Genomic DNA, 26,768 nt, shown 5'->3' with positions numbered 1-26,768 from the left:
CATTAGAAACTGCTATTTTTCTTCGTTTTTAGGGCATTCAAAAACAACACTCCATGTATTTTTCCGTGTCCAAAGCCTGCAATCGGTTGGTAAAAGTAAGAAAAACAAAAAAAAAAGTTAAGAGACAGACAGAGTGCCTGCATTTGGACACTGAAACCAGCTTCAGCACCATCCTCCAGTCCACACTGATGAAATTCCACAACCTGAGAGGACGTTGTACCGTGTGTCATAAATGAGAAATGTGGAACCAACAAAGTAATAATTAAACCTGCCACAATCAGCTCATGTATTGTGACATCTCCCCTCACCTGAGACCTTTAATTTCAGAGCCTTCTAAAGGAGGTTAACAGGAGCAGAACGCAAAGAGCCAAAGTGTATTGGGTTACAATGGAAAAATGTGCGGTCATGAGGCTCGACAATTGAAAGTTGATCACAGACACCAAAACATAGTCCAAATATCCTGGAATCCAACAAAACCCTAAGCCCTGTATTTTTTTTTTTTTTTTTTTATCTGACCATGTGGCACCAATTAAATTTATCAGGCAAGCTGCCTCATATAATAAGCCTAGATTTAAAGTCAATGCAGTATAATAAGACCTTAAGCTGATTGTCTCTGGTATAAAGCTGTATAATGAACATCGGGTTTAAGGATCTCTATTCATGTGGACAAACTCTTGGATCTTTCATGCAAAAACAATGACTTCTTGAATAGTTTTTTTTTTCATTTTAAACTGTGAATGATGAGATTTATTTATTCAATTTAGATTTCCTAAAAACGTGCACAACGACTAAACAATGACTTTCTAAGGAAAGCTTTCACGACTTCTCACAGGCTCAGGTTAGGTGGTCTATTTTTTTTTATTTTAGTTAATATCATATCCTTGTCACTCTTTCAACAAGAATAGTTCTATTTTGCATGCAGTGACCTCTGCTAGGTGTGCAGTCGTTTCAAATACACATAATTCCCATACAGAATAGTAGTCAGCTCATGCAAAGTGCAATTTCATAGGCTGACGTGAGGCTGACTTAGTCTACAGCCTCGGTGGAAGTGAAATAACCTGGACATGGTTTAATAATTTCAGTTATCGCTACACTGGCTGGGCAGAGAGAGTAAATGAATAATTAAAGCGCTTGTAAACACAATGATTTCCTCCACTCAGCTGATATTAACACTGGAGAAACTGTAATTACCTCATCCAAACATTATTCAAATTCATTGGACAGCGTTTTATCATCCTCTGTCAAACGGAATCCCCTTATTAATGCCAGAGGGTCTTAAGTCAAAGTAAAATATGTAATAAGATTATGTGAAAACACATATTACAATAACGTTAAAAACTTTTAAATATGAGATTTTATTGAAACTGCAAATAAACAAAATGTGTATTTATGCAAGGTCTATTTATTTATTTATTTAAAAAAAAAAAAAAACATAGTTAAAACTAAGCTCCGCCCACACGAAAAACCAGTGTTGCTACGTAAGCAGAATCACACACAAATCTCCAAAAAGAAATCAATCGGTATTTTTGTTCAGTGTTTTGACTGAACATTAGACCTGGGCAATATATCGAGATTCAAGATATATTGAGTTTTCTGTTTTAGCGATATAGAAAATTACAATATCGCCTACATCGATTTATTTTTATAGCTTATTTTGTATTAAAAACTTCACTACTTCTCAGAACAGCATGAAAAGCACAGTTGGATGGATTTCTGAGTGCATCCTAACCCGGACCTTCCCCTGAACAAGCCACACTACAAAACTCACTCACACGTGCTGTCTCTTATCGGAGAAAAAGCCAAAAGTGGCGCATATTGTGCAGCTGTTTGTTAATAAATGTGTCTGTGTGGCATTTTGAATCAGGAAATTTAACACAAAATTGTCTTACTGGTCAGACTTCATTGAGTTAAAAATATCAAGATTTATAACGTATATTGTGATTTGGAGAAAAAGTATTGAGATATGAATTTTGATCCCTTTTGGTGACATTTTTGTACACCTGTTTTAAATACTCTTTTTCCATATATGTAGAGGAACATCAATAGTGGTTCTAACATCAATCAAACAAAGTTCTCACAATGTTGAATATTCTTAATACCTTGTCATAAATTATAGTTAAAAGGTTCATCAGATCATAAAGACAAAAACAAGATGGTTTGAAATGCATGTTTAAGGTAACGGAGACCCTCAGCCTTGAAATAAATGCTGTACATGGATCTCTAGCACAGAGTGATCATGTGTGTTCTGTAAATCGATGATAACAGTCCCATACTTTAATACATGTTGTATCATGCTGTGAGTGTTAAACATGCTGGAACACCAAAGGCTAAGACTGGAGGAAGACCGTCTGACTACAGTTCTCCTCATTAAACGTGTGGAGGTCTCTCTTCTCAGCTGGGGGTTTCTCATCTCTACCTCGCCCGCTCTCTGCTTTGCAATGCTAACTGACAATGATCATAGCTCCTATGTTTGCTTAAATAACCCTACACTTGTGTGTGATCTCAACAAAAACCCCAGCAACTGGAACAATGCTTTTGTAGATTTAAAGTTGACGACAACAATAGTGCACATATGATAAAATGTATTCAAGTCAAACACATCAGCCTCAATGATCAAGGTAATGTTCCGTGATTGTTAAGCACAGATTGCTAAAATGTCAACAGGCATCACACTGTTTTGGCTAAATATGAAGATTGCAGACAGATGTTAAAGTACACTGAGAAATGGAGAAACCACAGGGGCACTGGCCCACAGGCTCTCAACATATGTTTTCTTGATATATTCACAATAAAACAGAACGGTTTATAGTCAACAACAGAGTGACAAAAATGTGAATTGTGGGAGCAGTTGGTCTTAAGAGGAAAAAAATAAAAGTCTTAGTAACTGGGAGGAAGGGGGTTATTAGAAGGGAGGGGAGGATGGGTGATTGAAAAGGACAGTTTGAAATTTAAATGCAGCCGGAGCCTGAAAACAAAAGGCAGATGTGAAAGAATGTTGGGCGTCTCAGACAAAGCTTCTGGTTGTCCCTCTTTAGCTGTTAGAGGGCCACAGGAGAATAGAAGAAGAGTTGGGCCGTTCTATAAAAATGAGGTCTGAGAGAAAGGAGGAAAGGGGGGCCCAGAATAAAGAACTGGAGTGGGGGAGGGGTACTCAAGTTACAATAAAAGACTGACAGCTTGCAAGTCTTGGTTGACCCTTGAATTAGCCCCTGAGCTTTCAACAAACCTCAAAAAAGAGTGGGGATGTTAATTGTCAAGGAACATCACAGGGATGCAAAGGAAGGGAAATGTAGGGCCACCGATTCACTGAAATGTAAATCAGAACCAACAGACCACCACATGTTGAAGCACATTTGGTTCTTATTGGGCTTTCCCAACAGCATTATCATACATGAAGTCATACATCTCATAGAACTACTCTTATCTATCTTTTTTTGGCGCACTTTAAGGAGAAAAAATGCAAAACACCCGCAGACAAAGAGCTCAGCCTGGGAATATTCAGGGGAAGTATTTTAACCAGGTTGTATGCTGACGATACCCAATTTTCAAGTATTGACCAAAACCAGAAAATTCACACACCATAGTGGTGAGATTGGATTGATGATTAGATGAGTCTACTGGGTCCGATATGGAACATGGGGGGGGGGTGATGAGGAGATGACCCTTCTGCTGAGGGAATGATTGAGAACAACATAAGGCCAGAAGACAACGAGCCAAGCACTGTGTGACTGCTGCGGCCCCAAACCTCAGGCCCCGACCCTGACAGGAGCTAAGCCAGTGAAATATCAGGTCAAACACGCTTGCCGCGCAACAGGACTTCTCAGCGGGAGGTGGTGGTGATTGGGGGGGGGGGGGGGGGGGGGGGCACTGAAAAGGAGAGGACGGTTGAAGGAGTACAGAAACAAAGCAGAGTACAGGGCTGTTTTTTTTTTTTTAGAAAGGAAATATCATCAGATAACATTGGGACATCTGGTTAGCAGAGATTTCTGAACAATCTCTTCACACTCCTTATATAGTTGCATTGTGAAGGATGAGATATCATCTTTCCATTTCATCACCCAGTGGCACATAAAAAACAACAGATATGTGTCCATCACAGTGTTGGGAACGAACGAACCAGTGGCCAGCAGCACTGTCACAGAAGCTGAACAGACAGGAGCGTTGCAGGAGAACCAGAGCGCGTGACAGAAGCATGGCGAGTGTCATGCTCGATGCTTTTAGAGTTTACAACCATTCGTCATTTTTACGAGCCACTCAATTAATCGATTAGAGCACTCCCCACTGGACAGGGTGCATGGCTAGGAAACAAAGCAATCATGAGTCAAACAATCCCTGGAACACTAAAGTAACACTAATACAATATACAATACAGGGGGGAAAAAGACAGAAATGCATTGTCAGAGGTGTAAAGAGTACTCGTATATAATACTCAAGTAGAAGTACTGTTTCTTGAATGAAATTGTACTCAAGTACAAGTAAGTCATACATAAAATACTCAAGTACAAGTACAAAGTAGCTCAATTAAATAGTACTCAAAGTAAACATTACTAGTTACTTTCACCACACCATGATTATTTTTGGTATTAAATCTTGCCACGGTTCCCATGCATACACTTAAACGTCTCATGTATAAACTTTAAAAGGAAAAGATTAATTCTTGCACAACTGGAACTATCACTAGCAGCAACTTTCCTCATGTTGGCCTGCAGGCTAACTTTGGCTTTGAGAGGGGCGGGGCCAAGGGGAGGAACGTGCATGTGCGTGGATTAAACAACTCAAAGTTAGTATTTATATGCGTGTGCCAAGCTTTGCTATTTGTAGATGTCCAAAATAGTGGGTTTGTTTTATTTAGCGAATAAAACATACAGTATGTGTAAAAAAAATAAAAATAAAATAATATATATATATATATATTATTTATTTATTTATTTTTTTTTTAAATAATTGTTTTTTTCTCGTTTATATTTTTTTAATTGATGGGTGTAAAAATCTAAATCATAATCAAATTTCGATTAAATTGAGCAGCCCCAATTGGAACTTAATTTATTTTCCACAAAGGCATCTGTATTAAAAGGTTTTTCCAAACTGTCAAATTATTTTTAAAATAAAATAACACCAATCAATTCAAAATTAAAAAAAAAGCTAAAAATTTAAGTAAATAAAAGTATAGTTATATTTACAAACTCTAAAACTGAGAAAATAACTGGCATTCAATGCTGTTTTGGCGCCGTGCAATACGTTTAGTTTAGTTGATTGGTCGGCTATGATAGTGATGCATTTAATTGTTGTATGGTCATTTAATTTTTTGTAGATTCACAATGTCTATTGAGCATTTTAAAGCAAAAAATAATAATGTATTCAGTAACGGTTTGGTTGAGAAATGTAACAAATTACTTTAATCCTTTTAAAACGTACTTAAATACAAGTAAAATCAACTGACTTATAAATATACTCCAAAAAGCACAAGTAACCATGAAAGCAATCCAATTACAGTAATGTGAGCACTTGTAATCCATTACTTTCACCTCTGCTCGTCAGTAATTATTTCTTTACATAAGATGATCAAAATATCAGGTCAATCTTCTCTACTATAACTATGTCTAGCCTTTATCAGCCCTTGCTTTAATATACTGTATATTAAATCCATATACACCCATAATCACATCAACAAAGACACAAAAATCCTATTAGTGAAAGAAGATCCTGATACCTATCCGTTCACATGGATTACAGTCGGATGATTTGCCACAGTGACAAAGTTTTATTACAGGTCCCATGCATTTTTGTTCTAATATCCATGTTTTACTGGGAAGTGAAGTGGATTATCGTGAATGAAATTTCAAAATGTCATTCCTACTCACTGATAGCACAAAACTATTTCTTTCAGGTCTGCTGAGATAAGAATGATTCGTCCAGGGCTGTTAAACGGTGTCTTTGCCAAACGCTCCTCCGCTTAGGAATTAATAGGCTGACATTAATACAGCAAGATAAATAGGCAGGTCAGGAATGGGAGCCTTGCCATTATATGGCCATCTCATGGTGATAGTACCTGCCAATCAAGTCCAATAAGTCCTTGACACGACATGGTTCACCTTGAAACACAGAATGCTTGCACAACATTGTAAGCTGCTACCTGTTAATAACACAATCTGACTCGTGTGTGTGCAAAAAAAAAAAAAAAAGCTTTGCAGGTTTATGGCCAGAAAGCCCATCAGTGCTCAATAAAAGACACATTCTGTTGGATCATTCAGTTTGCAGTGGGGATATTAGTCAAAACAAATACTGGAGTTTTATCATTTTATTTTTCCACAATCATCCTCTCAGTGCCAGCATGAGTTCATAATAATTGTTTCCATTAGGAAAAGAAAATACTGCAATTCAAATTCAATTAAAGGGGATTAAAACATGGAGAGAAAAAAATGTTCTACCAGGCACGACCGCCGGGATGAAACAAGGTGCCCTCCTCAGTCATGTTAGCGTGCCTCAGAATGTAACTCTAGTGACCATATTATTATCATTAAAAAAAAAAAATTAAAAAAAAGAATAAAGAGAACAAGGCTTGGAGATTTACTTTGTCAACTACATCAGCGTTGCTTTGTGTGTGGTACAACATACCCTCCCAAAAAAAAAACAAGAAAAACATGCTTGTCAGTGGAAAATAAACCAGGACCTTTTGGATGAGCAGGGCTTGGTTGTATTTTATGATTTTTATGTGCCGTATTTACTCAGATATGCACCAGTAAGCCGCTTCTGTGACCCTCTTTCCTCCACACACACCCTCCTTTAAAATGAGCGGCTGAACGGTTAAAACCCCCTCTTCATCCGTCTATTAAGGACCCCTCACCATCAATAATGCACTGTGATCGTGAGGCGTTATTAAACAGGATGATTAATTTTTAAGGTAGTGGGCAGCAACAAAAAACATGGTGGTAACGGAGAAGATGACTGGTGAGAAAAAAACACACTGAATGGATAACAAGCAAGCAGAAACACAAGCCTTTTGTCATATAGTATTGTAGGTATCACAAAACTAAAATATGTATAAAATGTAAAATGCATCGATGAGGGACTTTTTTTTATGAAATTGTGTCATGGCTAATTTTGAAAAACTCACATTTCTATTTTGTGAAAGTTGAATCTGGTTTTACTTGTTGAAATTAGTTTTTATATATTTATTGAGGCTGTATATGTTGTATACTGTTGGTAGAGACGGCTATAATTTTTATTTATGTTGTGAAAATTCATATAAAAATATTAAGTGTGTGTGTGTGTGTGTGTGTGTTGAAAATCTGTCTCCTGACTGTTTTCTGGATAATTACCATAGATAACTACGTTTTCTTAGTAAATTAGAGAGAAACACAAATACAAAGTGATTTGTTTTAATTTAAATGTATAGAAATCTTGAAAATGAGCCATTAGCTTTAGTAACTAGTACAAACAAAAACTTAATAAACTACTTTTTAGGAATATGTTTTAACTGTGAATACAAAAGGTATTTTTTATTTATTTAATTTTTTATTAAATATGTATTGGACATTTATTTCAGACACTTTACAAATATCATTGATCAATGCCCATGTGTGTCCATAATTATCTTTTTTTTTTTTTTCCGTTATGCCCTTTTATATGTGTGAGGGGAAAAAAAACTTGGCTCAATGTCCAATTGAGTCTATGACCATTAACTGAAAAAAGGAGATGGACAAATGTGCAAAAGCAATTTATTACATTATATGATGTGGATCCACGCTTGCCTCCTTCATCCCAGCATATTGTTAACCCAGTCTATCTATTTTCAATCTCAAGGATGACAGAAATGCCTTTGTCAGACAGGAGGAGCAGCATATGTCAAGCTAAAACAAGGTATAGCACTGTGCCTTGTCAGGAAGTGCAGACAAAAGAAGTGGGTGTAGCCATTCCTGAATGTAATCACTTGTCAGCCCTAAATCTCCCTTCAGTTCTGCCCTGACTGGTAATAGCGCTTGTTAAAGCAGATGAAGGTATATTCATTGCCCTGTAATTTCCAAAGATACTGAAAGAATATTTGAAGGAATTCTACTGCTGCTGCCCCCCCCCCACCCCCACAAAAAAATGAAAAAAATGTTGGACTGTGAGAAATAAAGTTGGCAACGTTGGGCCTTAAACCAGTAGCATGACAAAAACCTCAGTCATTTTGAGTTTTCAGGCAGCTCCATTAGATTTTCTTGAGCAGTTTCAGTGTCACTGCTCCACGGCCTCTCCCCACGTTTAGCTGGGGAAGTAGACGGAACAGTGTTTTTGGGGCTGAGCCTCCTCCACAGTGCTGCTCATTTACATGACATCAGCGCCGTGAGGGTGGATTGTGATGCAAACAAGCCCAGATTGGCTCATTTCCCCGCTCGATTTTAATAACTAAGGTGCTGTAGGTTCTCACTCCTGTCCGTTCACACTACAATGGATCAGCCTCTTTTACGACGGGAGACAGAGACGATTTTCTCAGAAAGAAATAGAAAAAAAAAAAAGTTTCATTAAAGCTGGAATGAGAGAAGGCATCGAGAAATCCATTTATATTCAGCAGTGAAATGGCTCAAATTTCAGCATTTCTTTTTTTCACATCAATCCATGACTAGTATTTTACTTGTATGAACGTAGATATATGTTTTGTCAGGTAAAAGACACCAGGCAGGTTTTCATTGTGCATTTGTGCTGCACGGCTGCTGTTAAACCCAATATGCACACACTAATTGAAGACAAAGCAAAGTAACACAACTTCGTAGGAGTTCTTGAACAACATCTATTTTCCCATTATACCCTCCAAACCTACAAAGCACCATAGATTTTACAGGAAACTACACTTAAAATAACACTGAAATGCTCATTTAAATTAAGAAAAGACAACATGCATGTATAATCTAGATCAGGGGTTCTCAACTGGGACCCACATTTTGCCAAAGTCATTAGATTGCGACCCACTTTATTTTTTTTTTTTAGAATTCAACCAACCAAATTTAGTTTTTTTTTTTTTTCTTCAAAATAGCAGAAAACACACATACTGTATTTTATATATCTTTTATCTATATCATCTATGTATTTACCTGTGCGACATATTTCACAGCATGCCTGTCAAAAGAAAGTTTCAAAATAAAAGACAAGTCCAACATGAAGGACATTAAGTATTTATTTATTTTTGACCAGCTGTCAGCGACCCACCCAGTACAGGTCCATGACCCACTTTTGGGTCTGATCTAGATATAACAACGATTCCATTTTCTATCACAGCAGCTTTTATATCAAGTTACAATGGTAACATATCCTTATTATTAATATTATTAAATGGGTTAGACGAGGTATAAAACAGGAATATGATAAAACACTGAATGTGTTGTGAACTTTGGAAAATAATCTAATTGCAATTTTTTTTTCCTCAATATTGCGATTGCGATTTAATATGTGGTTGTTCAAGGGCCTCTTGTCATGTTTTTTTCAATGAACACAAGCAATAAATCAATCTGTTTCACAATAAACAATTTCAGATTAATTCAAACTTTAAATAAAAATAAAAAAATACATTTTAAAGCACAGATTACAACAATAAAGCAAACAAAACTGTGGCTTTAACTCTTCCACGTATCTAACTAACTTCACGTTTCGTGAAACATGTAAACATGTGGACTGCACTTCATAAACACTCTCTGAACTTAACAGGACAGTCTATAAATAAATAAATTAAACAGATTTTAAAAAAAATAAATAAATAAAGCTTACCAATATCCAGTCAGTAACATCACACATATTAAAGTGCAGGAAAAGTAAGGAGAACTAATATGGTAGATCAGGTTTAGGTAAATCAAATCACTCCCAACGAAATTAAAATAAATACCAAAAAAAAAAAAATGCAGCCTTTGCAATTAGAAAATTGTGTTTTATGATATTGCGATAATATCGCAAATGCAATTCTTCATTCAGCCTTATTGTGAAGTATCAACAGACCATGATTGAGACTTGAAACAATTATAAAAAATTATGTAAATCTATCTTTGGCAAATGTTATCGACTCTGCCTCCCACAGTAAGAGAACAGATGCAGCAATCTGTGCTTTTGTACCTCGTGTATGTTTAATATAATAGATTTTTTTTTTTTATAATAACAATATGGTTGAACATTGAACAGGCTTTAAAAAAAAATACAACTGGTTCATTGGAAACTGGACCAATGTTGGGGAATTTAATACAAAAGAAAAACATTAAGATAAAACCCACTGTACTGACTATTTTTTTTTTCCCTCCCATCACGAGGCCCTCGTGTTTTGAATACCAAAGGGATTCGGATTCTCAAACAAACTCCAAGAGGTTGGTCAAATGTATGCAATGCCAAATGATAGTGAAATGCAGTGCAGATCCCTCCTTTGAACCACAGCGACGCAGAATAGTATGGAGCCCAGATTTGAATCTGCCCGTGTCTGCAGAGGTAATCCACCCACTGAAGTGTAATTGCGACAGTTCTAAGTTATACAAAGTACTGACAGGCACATAGGACTCACTATGAATATGAAGTAAGTGTGATAACACAGTCCTGCAGTGAAAAAGGAAGGCAATACTTTGACGAGGGCTCTTATACTAGGGAAGGATATTCTCCTGTGAATACCAAGCGTCAACAGAAAGGTTGTTTCTGAATGTGGCGCTTCAATCAAAGTAATGTGGGGAGGAAAACTTGTGCGCATTTGATCTATTAAAAAAATTAAAATAAAAGAAGAAGCCACCAGAATGCATCAGAAAAGAAAAGAGAGAATCAAATCACATGAAATGAAATAAAGTTTCCTAATTGAACCTTCCAAATATGCTTGTGTCAACGTGCATCTCTCTAGAGTGAAAATGTTCTGGTAAATCTGCAAAAAGTGTAAAAGCTAGTCAGGTGTAAAATGATGCCTGTGAAGAAAATCTGTTTTTTTTTTACCACTTTTCCAACAAAAAGTTGAAAAGGTTTAAAATAATCATCTATACATGTTAAACAGCAATGTTTTTTTCTTTTGTTTTTTTTTTAATTTGCAGCTCAACACTGTATCAAAATAAAAAAAAAAAGTGAAAATTAAGTACAAACGTGCATACAATAGAAAATATATGTTTTTTTTACCACTTTTCCAACAAAAAGTTGAAAAGGTTTAAAATAATCATCTATACATATTAAACAGCAATGATTTTTTGTTTTGTTTTTTTTTTAATTTGCAGCTCAACACTGCATCAAAATAAAAAAGTGAAAATTAAGTACAAATGTGCATCCAATAGAATCAGAGAATATGACTTCAAAGAGAAATCTCCGTCTACAGAGATAATTAATATTCAGTAATGTCTTGTGAGCTGCCCCCCCTCCCCCCCCTCTCTGTCATCTGTCCATGATTTATTTTTAAAAAGCTTTAGCGACAATTAGCACTTTTGTGTTAGGGCTACAACTCCGTGATTCATTTATCCTACTGCGATTTGGTTTAATCTTCAATCAAATTTCAAATATAAAGGATGCACCTGTGAAAAAAACGGTGACTTTAGAAATGCAATTCTCACTGTCCTGGAGGCAGTGTGTGCACACCCCCTCCTGCAGCAACACTGCTTCCATTATGAACAGCAGCCCATAAGCCTTTTCAGGTGAGAGAATAAAAGACCCTTTTTTTTTCTCGCTTTTTTTTTTTGGCTCCGGCAGTAAAGTGGAAAGTGAGTAGGCGTTGCGGCGTCACAACATTCAGCATGGCACTCTGGTTGTTCAAGTGAGCTTTTGGAGTCTGCTGCTACATTTCACCACCAACGTTAAATTAAATGTTCCTCTCAAGCCGATCATTTGAAACCTATAGATGTTTTAAATTGAATATAAAACCTCAGCTGCACATGCATGATTGCATGGGTCTAAGCAACCAGAGACAACGTATTTAATCTATAGGTTTCGGCCTCTTTGAGCTGCAGTTCCTCGGCTGCCCCCAGGCCTGCTGATCCTACTTCTGATGGTAACGGCTGCAGGAGTCGCATCCTGTCAGCCCGCTGCACACTCACAACTAATCAGCCCATACTGATGATTACAAAAAAAAATGCAACCAGCTCTTTTTTCTTGCAAAAATGCATTGCTTTGAACCCCACCACCACCACCACTACTACTTTTTTTCCTATTTAAAATCCACATTTTCATCACCTCCTGCAGAAAAGCAATCATTACATATAGATTCCACTTGAATTCATATTTCCAGGTATACAGTAAATGTAGCACTTGGGAATTTGTGCAGCTTATTTAGAGTTTTGTGACGGGTCGTCAATGAACTTTACTACAATTGTACCACTTAGTAATTCTTGAAGATGAAAACATATGTTTAATCTGATACGACTAATTGACACAGTGGACAAAATAATAAATGAATATTGAATTTAATGTAATTCAATGAAAGGTATAAAAAAACATTAATTTATGAATTAAAATAGGGTTTTTTTCTATTTTAATGAATACATACATGTAGGTTTAGAGTCTAATCAAGATATAAACAAATAGAAAATGCAAGTTGTAATTAACAGGGACATCCCGATTTAAAATGTCTTACTTTAGGGCACATTTTTTTTTTTTTTGGCAAAAGAGGTTATGCTTAAATATGCTGATTTTAAAGTGCATATTTTATAACACAGCAGATGTAGGGGAATCTGCATTTTTTTCACACTTACCATCTTACCACTAAAATTGCTTGAAAAGAGGCTGAATTGCGACATTTCACAAACATGGCAGTGTAATGGCTAAAGCGGTCAGGCTATGTGTTATTTATAGCAGCCTACACACCAGCAGAGCACCGGGTTTAAAATAAATAAAATAAAGGCATGATGAACTATTGGTGTGGTTTGTATATGTATTTTTTTTTTCCTCTCTAAATGCCAAGATGATCAAATCAACACTGTGAAAGCACTGGGGTGTCAATACTGTACAACCCAAATTTCATTATAAAAACATGAATAATTTGAACTCTTTCTCCACATGCATGAGTGTGCACACGCACGCCTAAGATGTTATGATTAGCTCACCCCCACAGCAGTGTAGGAGGACTTTGGATCCAGGAGTCAGCAGTGAATGCCAGCACTGGCACAGCTGTACAAGCAAGGCTGTAAAGAGGAGTCACCGGCCACTGTCGCTCAATCTCTGCCTGTGTTAATCCCAACACTATCTGCATTCACATCCACCCCACTCCTCGCGTCCCTTCATTGCATTTCACACTCTTCGCTACCAATTTGGCACCAACATGGACATGTTGCATCACATCTTTTGGCTTGAAAAACCTTTGTTTCCTTCCAGGATGATAGCTGTTATCTTGGTACAATTGTTTAAATTATCTATTTCTTTTTAGCTATATTTGGGTTCGGTCTTGTCGCTGATGTATATAAATGGTGTGCAAAATGATCAGAAGTGTATTTGTGTATCTTCATAAGAGATCACAAGCTTCATGACCTTTATCATTAGCATTCGCAAACAGAAGCTGGTATGGGGTTTAACAGCTTTTAATGCCTCTGAATATCTTCTTAGCTGATCAGATCATCTTCTGAATCCTCAATGCACAAGTAGGACACGTGTGTGTGCGTGTGTGTGTGTGTGTGTGTGTGTGTGTGTGTGTGTGTGTGTGTGTGTGTGTGTGTGTGTGTGTGTGTGTGTGTGTGTGTGTGTGTGTGTGTGTAAAATCAGCACTATGAATCTGTTTTCAGCATTTATATAATTCAGAAGAGGGCAACTTGCTACAGGCTAGGGCTGAACAATTTTGGAAAATAATCTAATTGCAATTTAATATGCGATTATTTATTTCAAGGGCCTCTTGTCGTGTATTTTTCAATGAACACAAGCAATAAATCAATCTGTTTCATTATACACAATTTCAGATTTATTTAAACTTTAAATAAATGTAAAATTTTAATTTTTAAAGCACAGATTACAACAATAGAGCAAAAAAATCTGTGGCTTTACCTCTTCTACATACTGTATCTAACTAACTTCACGTTTCATTGAACATGTAAACTTGTGTACTGCACTTCTTAAACACTCTCTGAACTTAACAGGACAGTACAAGACTGGACAAGAAAATACATTTAAAAAAAATTAAAATTAAAAATTAAAAAAAAAAAAATTGCAGCCTTTGCGAGTAGAAAATCACGTTTTATGATATTGCGACAATATCGCAAATGCAATTAATCGTTCAGCCTTACTGCAAACTGCACTTTAGTGCTGCACGATTACGGCCAAAATGATAATCACGATTATTTTTTATCAATATTGTAATCCTGATTACAATCACAATAACTTATCATATTTTCGTATTTTGTTTTTATTACACTACTTTTAAACAAACAATATGCACAGTTTACAGTGCAAAATGAAGCTTCTAATAAGAATTATAATTAAAAAAAAAAATATTTGAAAATGATTTACCCATGAATTTAAAATGTGCCAAAGGCTAACTGAATGAATACACTATTACGGAGTTCAGAGCCCGTATTATAAACGTAAATACTGCAGACGATCAGGTTTATTTAATCACGGCAACCAAAATCGTGAACACGATTAAAATTGTATTAATTGTGCAGCCCTACTACACTTACAGCAAAGTGTAGCTGGACAAATGCACTGAGAATCCAAAGCTTAAGCATTGGCCATCTTTAACCCAAACACTTTTTTTTTCCCCCCGACAGAATTCATAACCATGCACCAGTCGTACTAAATCCTGGCCTTAGGGGGCAGATTTTTTTGGGGAGGTTTTAACATCTCTTTAAAGAGCTGACATTTTTGTCCTATGTTTCCAAATGTTTTCCCCCCAAGAAGCGTCTCTCCAGTTGACCCAAAGCAGAGAGGCCGACCATCGCCTCTGGCTTGTCACGAACAGAAGAGTGATGTGCTAACCAAGGGTGAGGCAGAGGAAGGCTCTGTCCTGAGACAGCAGCAGGTGCAGCTGTGACAGTTGCCGTGTTGTTGCATTGCCCCGCACTGTAGTCACGATGAGGTTCACAGATGGAGCCACTCAGTGCGCCTGTTTATTGGCCGGATGAAAACAATGCGTCTCTGTCATGAACAAACCCCTCTTAAGGCCATTTCAGTCGGGAAAAGGACAGAGAAAAAACGGATTCTGACAAACAAGGTCAATTCTGCTCTGCAGCAACATAATCAAAGAAACCCACCCTCCCCCCTTCCCCGCTCTGCCAATCAACAAAAACATTCAAACTGAACCAGACCACATGGAATATGAAGGTTGAGAATGGATTTGCAGGTTTTGTAATCATATAAACAATTATTATTATTATTATTGGAATTGTTATTACATTTTATTATCATTATTCCAATTATTATTACAATTATTATTATTATTATTATTCAATAATATTAATTAAAATATAATTGTATTATCATATTTGCAAATGTAAATTAAAACTTACTATTTTTTTTAAATGTATTTCCTAATTATTAGAATAAAACAACAAAACAAACGCATTACTTTTATTTTGAAATCATTGAAATGTGAATTGATGGAATTAGTTCCACTCCTCTTTGATCTTCACCAAGCTTTTCCCCCAAAAAATGTAAAATACTCCTGAGCCAACCAGTGTAGCTGCACTTCACACCCTGTACGCTTTAAAGCAGTGTTTCTCAAATGGGGGTACGTGTACCCCTAGGGGTACGCAATGGCATTACAGGGGGTACTTGAGAGAAAAGAGAGGGAGAGATAGTGGAAAATTATCAAAAAGTGTCAGTCTTGGTCCCACCCCAGGTGTTTTTTTATTTATTTTTTAAATTAAAACAACATACAATCTTAAAAAACTGTATTTCTATATTTTTATTTTGTAAAATATAAATCTAGTTAAACTAGAGTCTGAGCTCAAACATGATCAAGAACTATGATAATTAAAAAAAATGATCTCAAAATGTGGTCATAATCCAAAAGTGGTTGGGAACCATTGCACTAAATACTGTTTTTTTTTTTTACTCATTTAATTTGTGTTATCACTCATTCATTCCATCATTATGCTCATAGTTGTTTTTAAATAGTTTTCTAAGCAAATTGCTGCAGTTGAACAAGGGGGGGACTTGGATTCAGAATTAAGAGAAAGGGGGCACTTGGGCCAAAAAAAATGGTTGAGAACCAGTGCTGTAAAGCATGTATATGTTTCAGTATTTCTAATTTCAACAAAATATTCAAGTAATGGCACTATATTCCCATCGTGACCCTTTCTTTGAAGGGAACTTTTTCTTTAACTTGACTCTCAAAGTTAGTCCCATCAAAGTGAAGTCCAGCAGAGTGTTTTGTTGAGTCTCAGAGTATAGTGAAGATCAGAGATAATAATATGACTATTGTTTTCCTGTAAAGCACTGAGCAGTGTCTGTTCGTTCAATTACTGGAAGAAGCCTCAACAAGGGCGGTTAAATCATTTGCAGAGACATTATCTACGCACAGAGAAAGACAGTGAAAGAGTGGGAGGAGGCGGGAGGCAGACAGAGCCAGAGAGGAGAGAGAATTAGGAGCGCAGGCGTACAGGCCAGACTTTAGTTTGGAGAGGAAATAGAAACATTTTGGTGGACCACACATGGAGGGGGGTAGAGGGGGGGTTTGCAAAGATAAAAGAGGCACAATTCATGATTCACTGCAGGAAATTAACAGATTAATAGTTCCTTTAGTTTCAACGCCAAAACCAAAGTCAGGGATACATTTATGTGACGATAGAGATGTATGAAGTAATAAAATGTTCCCAAACTATGGACATCATGCGTTCCTTTCCAAGAACCTACTCATAACCCGTCCTTTGTCAGCGAATACATCCATTAAGACGTCAGTTTTTTTTTTGTTTTTTTTTTGGTTTTCGTCAGTTCTGGCTTTGGTGTCTTTGGCATGGCAGCAGTTGTACAGACAATTATTTTGTTGATTAGCTTATTTTCTTTTTTTTTTTTTTTTTTTTAGCAACTTACAATGCTTGTGATATTCCTCTGAAACTCCCAGGCCAGACGCTCTACTCCATCTGACTTGGCAGCGACACCAACGAGAACAAACGCTTTCACACTCACCGACTAAAGACTGTAGGAAATTAATTGTCTATCAGTGCTTCAAGCCACCAAATCAATCAACTAACAGAGTTGATGTACAGAATCAAAGCAGGTGTGATTACATTTGCATGAAAAACATGAGCTGTTATGTGTATCGGGAAAACTATCAACTGTAAAACTAGTCACCGTGCCACGTTTTGGCTTTGGATTCACAGTAGCTTCTTCTGGTCTCACTGTTTTTTTTTTTACACTTTGATTTTGTGTATGTTTTTACATTTAAATATAGAGACGCTTTTTACACTTTCTCCTAACAGCTTCAAATCGTCAACCACCTTATATATAAATGCAAAGCGACGCGCAAAGCAAGTATTGACTACCTATACATTATTTATGAATATTGAGGGTTTATTTTTTATTTATCTATTATTTAGGAATTGTCCTTTTAACTCAACTCTGATTTTTGAGAGGATCACAAGTTACCGTACTACTAGGAGTGATCATTTTTCACAATGACAGGCTCATATTGTACATCAGAATCACAAAGACTTTATTTATCCCAGGGGGAAATGACTTTAAATATTACTTTGAATTACAGTAAGATTGAATTCCAAGAAAAAAGAAAGTCTAAAATGGTGCCAAAAAAAAATACAAAAACAAAACTAAAATTTAAAAAATTAAAGTGGTGCCAGCAACACAACAGTGAAATTAAATGTAATCCTTGCTGACTGGTTTAGTCATTTTCACCAGAGATACCACATATTCCATGTAGGACTTAAATTATACTTAAAAATTGGACAAATTTTATGTGAAATAACCATTTAGTCACTATTGTGAAAAACAACAACATCCGTTAAGGAGGAAATATATTGGCAAGTACTTTTCATCGATTTTCGTAATTTTTTAATTTTTGCTAGAGATGCCACAGATTCCATGTAGGACTTAAAATTATATTTAAAATTAAAGAAAAAAAAATTATGTGAAATAACCGTTTAGTCACAATTGTCAAGGACAACAACATCCGTAAAGGAGGAAATATATTGGTGGGCATATGTACGCAGACGGTCCCTAAATACCAGGCCTGTCTTGCGGAGGAAAAAAAGAAGCTTTTAAGTGTGGAAGTGCTTCACTCTCCTATAATCCAGCCGAGACTTTTCTCCTTCCCCAAGCAGAGGTCCGCGTATCTCCCTCCTCTCCCAGTCAGGCCTTTCTCTCCACCACAATAACTGCTGTTTGCTTAGAGCCTCCATCGCCTCCCAGGTTTCCCTCTGTCACCGTTTTCCCAAATAGCGTTGCAGCTGTGCACAGATAAGGTCAAGTTCTGTTCGTGTGTGTGTGTGTGTGTACCAGACATACATCTAGTTACTTTTTTTCCCATATTTATTTATGCTCATTTTTAAAGATCATCCAAGTTTTTATCTTAAAGCTCATCGTATCTTTAAATCAACATGAATAAATCATTTTCCTTTTTTTTTTTTGTTGTTGCTAAACTAACAAAATATAAATATCCCCCAGATGGCTTTAGAGAAGACTAAAACACACACATATTGCAAACAGGAAACACCAGGCTCGTCAATGTGTGACACGATGGCTGCGATCAGAAACCAGGCCAGTGTGTTACATACACCCCGATCATTATACGACCTGACAACACAGACTTTACAACCAAGCTCTGCCCTTTGCACTTCCGTCTTTTTAATATACCTTTCAGGGAAGCAAACCGTGAAAGGAGATGCCAGATAAGCTCAGAAATCCTGCCACTTAACCAGTGCACGACAATCCAAAGTTTCCAAACGGGAGCAACCGGCTACTGCCTATGTTGTCTCTTGGTACCAGAGTTTGAATTAAAGCTCACATTCCTCCCACTGTCCCCCTTTGCCAAGTGACGCTCGGCTCGAAAATTATTTCGGCAAGCAGAAAGTTTCACCTGCCATTTCAGGGGGTACCAAACCCCCCCCCACCACCCCACGCTGCACCAGAGGCCTTTGGCAAGTGGAAACAAATGATTCACAAAATGGCAGAGAACACAGTGGGTGCACCACATTATACCGATTACCAATCGTAAAATAAAATCTGTCATGAAGAGTGGAGTGACCCTGGCACTCAAAAGGCTTGCACATAACAACACATTTGTCATAGTTTTCTTTTACAGCCTTGTTTATTCCCCTTTTCATTGCGAGCAGTTATTCGCACAGCGTGGCTCCGTGTAGGTGGTTAGCAACAGAAAAGGGCGCATCACAAAACACAAACCCGCAATTTATACGCCAAATAAGCAATGGGACGTAAATCTAAATGCTTTATTACTCCTTCAATCCACCTCGACTCACATCATGGTCTCCATCATTTCCTCTATTTTCCTACGGTGCAATTAACACATTTACTGAGTAACATTTGTCACATTGGTCCCTATTTAAAACCACACAGCTGCCCAGCAAACACAAGAGTGCTCCAGAAGGACAAAAGGACAAAAACAAATGCTACATTTTGGTGGTGTACACAGTGGATAAAAAGCACTTTATCATGTTTCACTGGAACACACAACCCATTGAGCCTCTAAACAACATTTAAAGCACTCCCAATTGACTCCAAATGCAAAAACAACAGGCTTGGGTCTACGCTCCAAAGACTGTGTGACATGAAAACAAAGTGAACAAATGATGCCAATGGTCAGCGTGCGCACGACCCTATTGAATTAGATCGATAACAAATTACCTTAATAAAGCTGGAGAGGAACTGCAAGGCTTGACGTTATAATGCAGCAATTTCTAGATGCTTTGAAAGATGCACAACAATCTCTCAAATGCACGTGTCAAAATATCAATAAATATTAGAAAGATCTCAGCGGCTGTTCTTCTAAGGAGAAACATCTCGGTAGAAAGCAATGGCGGTCACAAATTTGGACGTGTTCACACACCCATTCACTTGGACTTGCTTGGGGGCCAGTGACAGTATGATGTATTAAGATGGAGAAGAAGGGCGATTTGTAGCACGCGGTCTGCCTAAACCCTTTACTGAGGTGCACTGGGCTGTATTGATTTGTAGGTAGGGACGAACAAACGGGCAAAAAGAGGTCTATTCTGGTGTTCTGGTAGATCAGAAGCAGCTATGGGCTTTCTGAAATCAAGACAAACTACACTAAATCAAAGCCGATGATAGAAAATAGTTTTCTCGCAAAGGGATGAGAGGTGAAACATTGGTACAAGAACAATAAAGCCACGAACAGCGTTTGCAACTATAACTTACAGTAAAAGACGTAAACACATGCGTAAGTCCGGCTCCTCTAACAATTACTTCCCCCAAATCATGTCGGATTTATGATTCCCCTTAATGAAAGCCCTTTCTTTCTTTCTTTCTTCGTCTTCTTCACAGTACTAAGGCGAATCAAGTTCTCCTCACGACAGCCCAAATAACAAAATAGCTACGAGTGAGATTATGCTGCACACAGATGTGGATGGAGACCTGCTTCCATGAATGAGGAGAAAGAAAATGAGCCTTTCAGCTTCTCACTTCACACTTTCACTCTGAAGCCTTTCAGGCTGAGCCAAAAAAAAAAAACCAGTGGCAGAAAATACGACTCCTTCAATTGTATAAGAGCTCTGACCACTTTGATATGCTAATCCAGTGTTTCTAAACAGCTGTAATAGACTCATGAATTCATTCAAATGTTTTATTGAGAGGAGGGTGAGACTTGTAAAATACAGATTACAGAAGAAGAAGAAGTGGAGAAGGTCGTGGAGCCTGGTAAAGGAATGCATTCATCTATAATTCCTTATGAGTCAAATCAAACCTTCTTTAGACTTTCTTTGTTCTGGTTTCGCCTCATCTTTTAAACAGTGTTGGTCTCACAGCTGTGCACGGAGGCTTTAAGGCACGTTTGATTAAAGAGACCCAACTGAGTGTCCCATTTATTAGGTCACAGTATTTTGATCATGAGCAGCAATGACACATGATCTAAACATTGACTAATACATAACGCACGAGTCAGATTTCTGCTATATTTCCCCCTCATAGAGTCAGATCACAAGTTTAAAAAAGACGAAAGGGAGAACATGAGCATAGTGGGGCTGAATCTACTGATCGATGACTGGGGTTTGTTCTGCCATGCATCACCGGCACAGCGCACACACCGACCCGCGTGCGCGTCTACCGCTGCATGGCTGACAAGACACGTCCGCAACTGTGGACTTTTAAATAATAAATGTACAGTTAAAGGATCTCATTTTGATGCCACCACGCGAGAACTGCTTGGGGTAAATCCATTTGCTTACAATTCTTTTTCTTCTTCTTCTTCTTACTGTTTTTTTTTTACACTTTATATCTCTTTTTACTCTATTAAATCACAGGTTAGCTTTTTACACACCACTTTCATTTGTGTATTCTTCTTCTTCTTCTTTTTTTAACCCATTTTTTTTTTTTTTTTTTTTTTTAAATACTACTTTAATATAAATAGGCTAAAATATGCAGCACCAACTAGGTCACATGATTCCAACATAAATCCACTTTTCAAACAAAGATGTGACCAACCAACCAGCGCCACCCCAACCAACTCCACTCATAACTTTTTGGAGGCATAAATTATAATTAAATGGTTGCCTTACATGTTCTGGTTCACATCAATGCACGGCAGTGGTGCCCTTCCTCCCCCCCTCACCCCCTACTCTCCTTCACTCACTTTTTTTTTTCTCCTTCTAAATAGTTTCCATTCAGCCGAACAAATCGATCCACATCTGGTTATGTTTGGATTAACCACGTTTCAATTAAAACACGGGCACCCGCTGCATAGTTTGAATGACCCCCTCAAAAAAAAAAAAAAAAAAAAAAAAAAAAAAAGCATTCAGAGCTGTACTTTAATTCTATTTTAGTACTTATATTTGTCAACCTGATTTAAAAAATAAAATAAAATAAAATAAATAGGTGGTTTAAATATCCACATCATGGAAGTTGCGACAGATAATTAGAAGTTTCTGACTTCACTTCTGCCGTTAAACTTTTTTTTTTTTTAAATGTACGGGTTAAGTTAAGAAGTAAAAGTCGCTCTTACCGTTCAAGAAATGAAGACAGTCGAGGTTGAAATAAGTCGGACGAAGGAAAACTGGAGTATTGTGAGAGTATGGTTGGATGGGATCTCCTCAGCAGCGAAGAGCCCGCAGGTTTGGGACATGCTCCCCGAGTCTGGGACGCAGGCACTGGACCATCAGGCATCAGGTTCCCGGCTCAGCCCGAGCACTCTCCTACGCCGAGCGCACACTTCCATGGCACGCGACGTAGCCAGTGCGCGCGCTCCTCTTTTCCCTCATCAACACCTCATCTGAAACCCGGTGCTCCTGTGTGTGTGTGTGTGTGTGTTCGTGTGTGTGTGTGCGCCTTTCCGCAACAAAACAACAAGACAAGCCAAGGACCAAAAAGAATGACCCAAAGCGATACAACAAGAACAAAAAAAAAAAGCTGTTTTTCAGTGTCTCATCAAAGCCAGCTGGAGCTCTTCTACTGGAGGTGGAGGTGTCCTGGCTTTTTACGCGGAGTGTGGATAAGTTTCAGTGGGTTTCGCCTGTGGAGAAGATCCCGCTCTCAGTGTGGAGACACTTGGTGAAAGCAGCACGGAGCGGGTTTCCAGTCAAACAGCGCCAGTGCAATGCAGAGCAGGTCTGCTGTCTGCTGTCTGAGCCAGAGCTGCACCAAAACCAGGCATGGACTCCACTCCAACACTGGCCTGGAGTCTGCACCTGTGCAACAGATCCTCACGTCACCAACCACCACAGGCTTCACTCTCATCAGCATCACATCATGGATGACCTTGTGAAAGAAGGATTTTATAATGTTATTTTCATTTTTTTTTTTCTCCTTTTCTGCTTTTGTTATAAAATATAAGCCCTCGCTCTGTCATAGTAGGCAGTCACCCCATTCCACCAATGACAGAGGACTTATTCTACTGTAATTCTACCAACCATCAAAAGGAACATAGTAGTATTGAACCCCCCTTCCCATCACCACCACCCTAAGCATCCCCTCCTCCATTTACAAGTGTACACTGACCATAGCAGCAGCGGTCAAGCTATCCAAGCAGTTTCTCTGCTCCAGTAAGGAGATTTTTTTAAACTTGCAGTGCTTTTCTTTTACATGATGCTCATGCTTGTGAGAGCACTTGCTCCCACAATAATAATATGTATGCCCCGCCTCTACATATGCATATATCTGTATTCTTTATATATATATATATATATATTTTTATTTATTTATTTATTTATTTATTCTATTTTCTATTTATATTTATGTGTACCCTCCATTATTGAATTGTTTTATTTTTCATCTTCATTGCGCTATTTTTCAGTTGTCTTTTTTTGTATTCTGTGAGTTGCCCTCTGTTGTCTTTTTTTATTGCACTTTATCTTGAGCTGTAATGTATGAATGCAGATATAATGTTAGTACGACATGCTGTTAGGACGTTGAATGATGTTCTTCTGTTTTAGTTAATATTCAATAGGTTAAGGATTTTACTTGTTTTATTTATTTTATGAAGAACATTGTTTTAATTTTCTTGTCATTTTTGTTGGGACCCCAGGAAGAATAGTCTTCACCAGGGTAATGGGGACCCTAATAAACAATAAATGACAGTAAATTTCCCCACTGTTGGATCAATAAAACTACTCTATCTAATAATAATGATAGAAATAATAATAATGGCTTGGATTTATATAGTGCTACAGAAACCATTATTCATTCACACCAGTCAAACCGGTGGTGGTAAGCTACATTGTAGCCATAGCTGCCCTGAGGCATACTTACAGAAGCTGCCATTTCGCACCTCTGGCCCCTGTGACCACCACCAATATTAATGCACAATTCATACCCATTCATACAAGGCAATGTGGGCAAAGTGCCTTGCCCAGGATAGAGCGGGATTCAAACCCCTTACCCTTTGGTTATTGGATGTCCCTTTCTACCACTGACCCACAATCGCCCATACAATCCTCACATGCTGCATTGTATTAGCGAGGTGTAGTGTGTGTGCATATAGAACGTAGTAGATGACTCCAGTGCAACAAGGCACATCATTTCAAAGTGGTTTTACTTTGAAGCCAAGACCCCAAAAACTCATCTCTGCAAGCCAGAAAATCTTATTTTTTCCCCCCTCTTACATTTTATTCTCGAGGCTTCCACCCTTTTTAATCAGGTTCATCTAAAAATCAACAACACAGGCTAGCCACAACTGTTTTGTGTTTATTTCTGCATTTTTGTGAGGACTCGGAGCACGCTATGATCTGGTTTGGGAATTCCATCCAAAAAAACATCAGGAGTAGTGTCAGGATACACCTGGCTTCAATAAAAACTGTCTTTCACCCACTGTTGGGAAATTTGTGCAGTTGAGTCATGCTTGCCAGGTGAAGGTGAAGGCAAGAGAGGGGCAGACTTATGTTTTCATAAGCATAATTTTACATAATAATACCGCTGTTTTTGCAAGGGACAAAAAAGAGAAAACAGATGTAATAAAAGGTCACACAGCGACAGGCATCCATATCTGGAGAAATGTTTATTTATAAGCTCAGACTCAAAACACATGTAGTATCCTGGGTAGTAACAGTTTTAACTGTTATTTTTTGCATAAATTCATTTGAATATGTTTCCGCAGATTGTCAACAGAGGGCATAATACTTGTACTTATTTTCTTCTGAACAGCACTGTGCATGCAGGTTATTCAAGGATGGGAAACTCTATCACATCGGGGGCCACACATTTGGGATTTTATCTGATCCGAGGGTCACATCATCAACATTAATGTTAGCATTTAGAATAATGACCAATAAGAGCATTAATACAGGGGGGGGAAAGGGTTTTGTCTTTTTTGTCTTTGTCTGTGGATTTAATGTTCTGTCATTTTCTGTGTTTGTTGGAGTCATTATGTGTGTTTTTGTTATTTTTTGTGTTCTTGGTGTAATTGTGTGTATTTTTCTATCATTTTCTGCATTTTTTGTTGTCGATTTGTGCACTTTTGGGGCCACTTTCTGCATTTAATTTTTGTTTTCTGTATTTTCCTGCCATTTTGTGTACTTTTGTTAACAGTTTGTGTGTCTTTGGAGCTATTCTGTAATGTGCTGTTTTTTTGTTTGGTTAAGTGGTTGTTGTCTTTTTATGTTTTCTGAGTATTTTTTTTTGTATTTTGGAATCTTTGGTGTGTTTTGTGTAATATTACAATGTCTTGAATTACAATTTTTTGGAGATTTGCTTTGGGGGCTGCAAAAAATTAGACTGAGGGCCACATGTGGTCCCCGGGCTGCCAGTTGCCCCTGTCTAAAGCAATTCCTCTCACGAAGCTTAAAGGACATCATTTTGAGTCAGATAATAACTTCACATCTTTTGCTAATTTGAGGTGAACTTATTTGAGAATGGGCCCGGCTTGTATAGTCATTACTTTGACGAGACATGAGTCGCATATAAATAATCCATGTGTGACTGATGCAATAAACCGTCACAGTAATAAATTTAAAAAGGGGCACGGAATTACTAAGGATCACCTATCAAATCTTGAACAGACAAACATATAAAAACAAGGTTAAAATCTCCTTTTTTTCCGTCACAGATCACAAGTATGCGTGCGCTCTTCAAGGGATGCGTTTGAAACGCTGCATGCAGGTAAGTGCACTGTCTGACTTCATGTCTGTTGAAATTGAATGCAGATGCTTTAGACAGATCTCAGTCATCCATGGTGAGAGCAAACATGTCGCCTCATTTCCCATGTGGTTCCAAACTTGCCTCTTAACCTTCGATTGTTCCACTAACAATACTTATTGGGGTTTTTTTCCCCAAAATATTTGCTCTTGATTGACATCTCAGGCACACATGACCAGTCACAAGACTCCTGCTGACCCTTGACAAATCTGACTCCTTTCACTGCAAAAGACAAAAGCTTTTATTCTCAGAGCACAATTAACAAAGATGAGGTAAAATCAGTTACCAGTTGTTTGTTTCTAATATCTTTTTTTTGTTTGTTTTTTTTAATGTAGAAAGGTTTCACACACTCAACTGTTTCTAATTTTCTGCTCACTTAGGAAACAAAGTACCTTCAATGACGAGAGAAGCCATGAGGTCCGGCTGTAAATAGTTGGACACCCACAAAGCCCTGATCTGCTGCTCATTGGGATTAAATGAAGACACAGAAGAGGTAGAGATCAGCTAAATCCACAACAATCCTGAGATTAATTCAGGCCTTCAAGGACTCTTTAAAAAAAAAAAAAAAACTGTGTAAATGTGTCACTGACCAACAAATAATGAGATAATTTTAGCGTTTTGCGCACTTTATTAATTAACAAGAGCACTCAGGGAGGGCAAACCCTCGCCAAGCACAAATCTCCTCATCGCCAGATATTGGCAGTTTTCTTTTAAGGCCCGGAAGAAATGTCTATTCCTATTAATGATGATATAGTATAGGCCAAAATGTATGGGCACCCCCATTTTTCAAAAAATTGTGATGAAATGTGCAATCCACATCTGATCTGGATGAAAGTCGATGGGGTAATTGAGGAATCAACCCAACATAACTGAGTCAAATTTCATAAAGATTAGTCTATTACGTCTATTTTTTTGAAATGTTGCCAAGGATGAGATAGCCTATAGGGATTTTTTTTAATTCTTGAAACTGATCCAGAATCAGTAAATAATTGACCTGGATCTTCTTCCAAATTTAATGGAATCTTCTTTCTTTGGTTGAAATTTTGTCTAAACACTTTTGACGTAACCCTGCTAACAGACAAATAAAGTAATGTCATATTAGT

General features: G+C 37.5%; 1 protein-coding gene across 32 annotated transcripts in view; it reads right to left on the bottom strand.

Moving 5' to 3' along the window:
* The window catches only part of adgrl2a (adhesion G protein-coupled receptor L2a), a 117,722-nt gene extending 95,038 nt beyond the window's left edge, over window positions 1–22,684 (bottom strand). For 11 of the 32 annotated variants that reach the window (XM_028445698.1, XM_028445699.1, XM_028445705.1 and 8 more), the window contains exon 1: window positions 22,043–22,680. The gene's annotated coding sequence lies outside the window, so the exon portion shown is untranslated. Of the gene's footprint in view, window positions 1–22,042 lie in introns of all 32 variants that reach the window. The other 21 variants (XM_028445714.1, XM_028445707.1, XM_028445710.1 and 18 more) reach the window with 3 other exon arrangements.
* Window positions 22,685–26,768: the final 4,084 nt, after the last annotated feature.

Source organism: Gouania willdenowi, chromosome 4 (genome assembly GCF_900634775.1).
Source record: "Gouania willdenowi chromosome 4, fGouWil2.1, whole genome shotgun sequence".
Taxonomy (NCBI): Eukaryota; Metazoa; Chordata; class Actinopteri; order Blenniiformes; family Gobiesocidae; genus Gouania; species Gouania willdenowi.
Note: the sequence above shows the minus strand (reverse complement) of the source record. Positions and strands in the feature narration are given on the sequence as shown.